We start from the raw sequence: 6,000 nt of genomic DNA on the forward strand, positions 1-6,000 counted from the left end.
TTGTGTCATTATTTTGAAACTTCTTCTTAACATGAACATACCTTTTGAATTGCTATGTCCTCTTGATAAATTGATCCCTTTATCATTATGAAATGACCTTCTTTATCCTTGGAAATATTCTTTGCTCTGAAATCTGCTTTGTATGATATCAATATAGCTTTCCTTTTTAAAATTATTTATTTATTTATTTTAGAAGAAAGAGAGAGACCCTGCAGGAGTGTTGGGGGCAGAGGGAGAAGGAAAGAGAGAATCTCAAGCAGACTTCCTGCTGAGGGCATAACCTGATGCAGAAATCAATCTCACCACCTTGAGATCATGACCTGAGCCAAAATCAAGGGTCATATGCTTAACTGACTGAGCCACCCAAGCACTCCATATAGCTTTCTTTTGATTAGTATTAGCATGATATATCTGTATCCAACCTTTCACTTTAACCTACTTATGACTATATTTAAAATGGATTTATTATAAGCAGTTTATAGTTGGATCATGTCTTTAAAGAAATCCAATCTCATAATCTATGCCTTTTAATTGTGATGTTTAGAACATTTACATTTAATGACATTATGGATATGGCTGAGTTTAAATCTACCACTTTGTTATTTGTGTTCTATGTGTCTTATCTATTCTTCTCTATTTCCTCTCTTTTCAGTTACTTAATATATTTTAAGATTCCATTTTATCTATTCATAGGATATCATGTGAACCTTATTTTTATCATAGGTAAATGATAAAATATCCTTTTTAACCTCAATATAGTGTTCCATAGTGTGGATGTACCATAACTTATTTACCTATGGATAGAAATTTAATTTTTTTTTCAATTTTTAAATAATACCAAAAATACTGCAATTAATATCTATATGCATACCTCTTTGTACCTCTACATTTCTGTAGGATCAAGTCTCAGAAGTGAACTTCTAGGTCAAAAGATATGTACTTTATATGTTAATGGAACCTGTCAAATTGTCCTCAACAAAAGTTGTATCAATTTGTTCCATCAACAAACAACAGTTTCCCACATCCTTGCCAACCTTAGATAGTATCAGCCTTCTTTTACTATTTTTTTTGCCATTCTACTAGGGGAGATGACTGGTTATTATTGTTTTTAATTCGTATGTCTCTGGTTTTGGGTGTTATTACACATATTGACTTATATTTATTGGCCATTTGTACTTCTGTGAATTTTCCACCATTATGGGATGAATTGTTTCCCTACCTCCAAAAAATTCGTATGTTGAAGTCCTAACTCCCAGAGGTTCAGATGTGACTATATTTGGAGACTGGGCCTTTAAAGAAGTGACTAAGGTAAAATAAGGTCATGTGATGGGGCCTAGTTCAACGTGACTATGTCCTTATAAGAAGAGGAGATTAGGACACAGGCTTATGCATGAACAGTGGAAAGCCATCTGCAAGCCAAGGACTTGCAGGTCTCAGAAGAGACCAAACCTTCTATGTCCTTGTTCTTGGACTGCTAGCCTCTAGAACTGTAAGAAAATTAATATCTGTTGTTTAAACCACCCCATCTATGATATTTTGTTATGGCAGTCCTAGCAAACTAATACGCCTATTCATATATATTGCCTATTATTCTCCTGGATTGCTTATCTTTTTCTTATTGCTTTACAGTGTTCTTTATATTATTACCAATAATAACTTTTTGTCTAGGGTCACCATATAATTTATCATTTAAACCAAGACACTTAGAGAATGAAAAATACAAAACCAGCTAAGACACCAGGACAACTGGTATAAACCAGAACTTTCCTGAGGAAACTAGAGTATATGTCTGTTATATTTGCTGCCAGTTTTCTCTCCAAGTATATTAATTACTTGTAAAACTTTTTATAGACTTTATTTTTACAAAAGTTTTAGGTTTATGTAAAAACTGAGCAAAAAGTATGGAGTTCCCATATACCTCCTTCCCCCATCACAATATTCCTTTCCTCCCTCCCCACCTGTTCATGCACAATTTTCCTATTATTAACAGCTTACATTAGTGTGGCGCATTTGTTACAACTGGTGAACCAAAACTGCTATATTATTATTAACTAAAGTCCAGAGTTTACATGATGGTTTACTCTCTGTGCTGTACATTCTATAGATTTGGACAAATGCATAATATCATGTATTTACCATTACAATATCATTCATTATTGCCACCCTAAAAATGTCCTATGCTCTATCTCTTCATCACTCCCTGCCTCCCTCAGAAACCCTGATATTTTTACTGGCTCTATTGTTTTGCCCTTTCCAGAATGTTGTACAGCTGGAATCATACAATATGTAGTCCTTCAGCTTGCCTTCTTTAACTTATCAATATATATTTCAGATTCTTTCATTCTTTTCATGGTTTGATGAAAAGCTCCATTTTTATTTCTGAGTAATATTCTATTTTATGGATGTACCTGGATTGTTTATCCATTCACCTATTGAGAATATAAGGTTGCTTCCAACTATTGGCAATTATGAACAAAGCTGCTATAAATACTTGTGTGCAAGGTTTTCTGTAGCAAAGTTTTCAACTCATTTGGGTAAATACGTAAGAGCCCAATTGCTGGGTTATGTGATAAGTTTATGTTTAGCTTTGCAAGAAACCACCGAACTGTCTTCCAAAGTGGCTGTACCATTTGCATTCCCACCAGCAATAAATGAGTGTTCCTGTTTCCCCACATCCTCATCAGCATTTGGTGTTGTCAGTGTTTTGGATTTTAGCCATTCTAATATATGTGTAGTAGTATCTCATTGTTGTTTTAATTTGCAGTTCCCTAATGACATATGATGTTGAACATCTTTTCATATGCTTATTTGCCATCTGTTTGTTTTCTTTGTTGAGATATCTGTTCAGATCTTTTGCTAGTTTTTTAATTGGGTTGGTTTTCTTCTTATTGATGAATTTAAAGAGTTTGTCATATATTTTGGATACAAATCCTTTATGACATATGTCTTTTGCAAAGATTTCTCCCAGCCTGTGTCATACTTTTATTCTTTTAATGGTGTCCTTCATAGAGCAGAGTTTTTTAATTTTAATGAAGTCTAACTTGGCAATTTTTTCACTCACAGATTGATTCTGAGTCTAAAAAATCATGGCCAAATCCAAGGTCACCTAGATTTTCACCTATGTTATCTTCTAGAAGTTTTAAATTTTGTGACTTACATTTAGGTCTATGATCTATTTTGAGTTAATTTTTGTGAAGACTATGAACACTGTCTAGGTTAATTGTTTTTGCATATGTATGCTCAATTGTTCTAGCACCATTTGTTGAAAAGACTGTCCTTTCTCCATTGTATTGCCTTTGCTCCTTTGTTGAAGATTATTTGACTATATTTGTATGGGCCTATTTGTTGGCTTTTTATTCTAGTTCATTGATTGGTTTGTCCTTTCACCAATATCTTGATCACTATAACTTTACAGTGAGTCCTGAAGTCAGGTAATATCAGTCCTTCAACTTTGTTCTTCTTCAATATTGTGGTAGCTATTCTGGGTCTTTTGCCTTTCCACATGAACTTTAGAATCTGTTTTTTTTTTATCTGTTGTTTTGTTTTGTTTTGTTTTTATTTTTCTATCCACAAAATAATGTGCTGGGGGTTTTGGTTGAGATTGCATCAAATCTTTGGGTCAAATTGGGTAGAACTGACATCTTAACAATTATTGAGTCTTCCTATCCATGAACATGTACTTTTTCATTTATTTATATCTTCTTTGATTTCTTTCATCAGAGTTTTGTAGTTTTCTTCACATATATTTTGTATATATTTTATTAGATTTATATGTAAGATTTTCTTCTTTTTTTCTTTCTTTCCCGCTAATGTAAGTGTTGTATTTTTGATGTGAAATTCTAATTATTCATTGCTGGTGTATAGGAAAGCAATTGCCTTTAGTATATTAACCTTGTATCCTGCAACCTCGCTATAATCACTTATTAGTTCCAGGAGTTTTTTTGTTGATTCTTCAACATAGGCAACCATGTTATCTGCAAATAAAAGACCATTTTATTTCTTCCTTCCCATTTTTTACGTCTTTTATTTCCTTTTTTTTGTTGTTGTTGTTCTTTTGCATTAGCTAGGTCTTTAGGGACAAGTTTAATAGGATTGGGAAGAAGGGACATTCTTGTTCTCAATCTTAGAGGAAAAACATCTAGTGTCTCACTAGATGATAGGATGTTAGGGCTGATTACTTTTTTAAAACATAAAAATAAAAACTAATTTAAAATGTGCCTCTACATAATTTCAATTTTGCATTTTGCTTAAAAGGCAAATTTAAAATAACAAAATAATAACACTTTCTGTAGTGTTCTAGATTGCAGGCAGAAAATCAACAGTAAAATACATGTCAATAACCTATTCCTGATAGATTACACAGCATCCCAGGATCAAGAAGATTCTTGAGATTCTTTTTTTTTTTTTTTTTTTAAATTCATTTGACAAAGACAGAGAGAAAGAATAAGCAGGGAGAGCAGCAGGGAGAGGGAGAAGCAGACTCCATGCTGAGCAAGGAGCCCAGAGCAGGACTTGATCCCAGGTTCCTGGGACCGTGACCTGAGCCGAAGGCAGATTTAACTGACTAAGCCACCCCAGCATCCCAATTCCTGAGATTCTTAAAAAGGCCTTCCCTATTCCAAAGTTATAGAAATATATTCATATATTTTCCTGTAATACAATTATATTTCTTATAACACAACATAATTTTGTTCTTTCCCCACACCTCTTTAATTCATCTAAAATTTATTTTGCATATGGTATGAGATAGAGGTCTATGGTAGATAAATACATTGGCTGGATCAAAATTCATATCAACCCTTTTCTGATTGTCTTACTGTATTATAGGGACTCCCTTGAAGTTATAATTCCAGATGTAATGGGTATTCTCCCAGTTAAATGCTTTTGGGATGTGCTAGAGCTCTTAGTCAATGACCAAGCATAGAGAAGAAATAGGGCATGGCCATTTCTTCCCCACATCAACGGAATCCTCTATGGGCAATCCTTCTGGTGACCAAGACTATCTCAAGGCTACATCACAGTCTGAGCCTTTTTCTACCCAATCTTCCTTCCTCTCCCTCTCCTTTCACAGATGTCAGGACTAGACCAGAGTCTGAATGCTTTGCTTGCTACTCCTGCTCCCTCTCCCCTTTATCTTTCACAGGCATTATCCCAACAAATCTCCTGCCCCCTAACTCCATCTTGGTGTCTGCTTCCTAGAAGACTAGGCAGATAGAACTCACAAGACGCTTTGAGTTATACGAGAAAAAGACAACACAGCTTCCATTCTACTAGCACAGATCCTGGCAATGGTGGTGTGGTTTTGGAACAGTATCCACGGCAAAAACTTCCTGCTATCTGGCAGCTTCCAGATTGTAGCAGTGACAGCATTTCTTTCAGTGGTTCAGTTCTGTGCCATGGCTTTGAAGTTATTCTGGTAAATTCAACCTGAAATTTTTTTTTTTTCTCCATCTCTGCAATTCTGGCAGCTCTACATACCTTCCATGAGTTTCTTTCTGATTAAAATAAGTAGAATGAATTCTCCTTTTAGGAAGTAAAATCATCACCAATATAATATATAAATGTTTTACCAAGTGGATAATCTATTGTTTGAAAACCATCCTTGGACAGTTAATCCTTTCCCAGAGATTTAAAATGGTCTGTTAGCATAAGATAGATTTCCATGGATCTCTGTCTTTGCTCGGTTCCATTGTTCATGTTATCTGTTTTTACACCAATATCACTCCATATTGACTACTTTATAGTAAATGTTTATATGTGAAAGAGCAATTTCCCCCCCATTGTTCTGACTGTATAAAAATATGCCTGGCTATTCTTGTGCATGTTTTCCCTTGGTGACTTATAAAATTAGCTTGTAAAGTTCCATTTTAAAAACTCTTATTAAGTTTTTATTGGTATTTCACTGAATTTATAGATTAATTTGGGGAAAAACTTACATCTCTACAATATTGGATCTTTACCAGTACCCATTTATATTAGTTGCTGGTTACATGGCTTGGG

The sequence above is a fragment of the Mustela nivalis genome (genome assembly GCF_964662115.1).
Source record: "Mustela nivalis genome assembly, chromosome: 8".
NCBI classification, from domain to species: Eukaryota; Metazoa; Chordata; class Mammalia; order Carnivora; family Mustelidae; genus Mustela; species Mustela nivalis.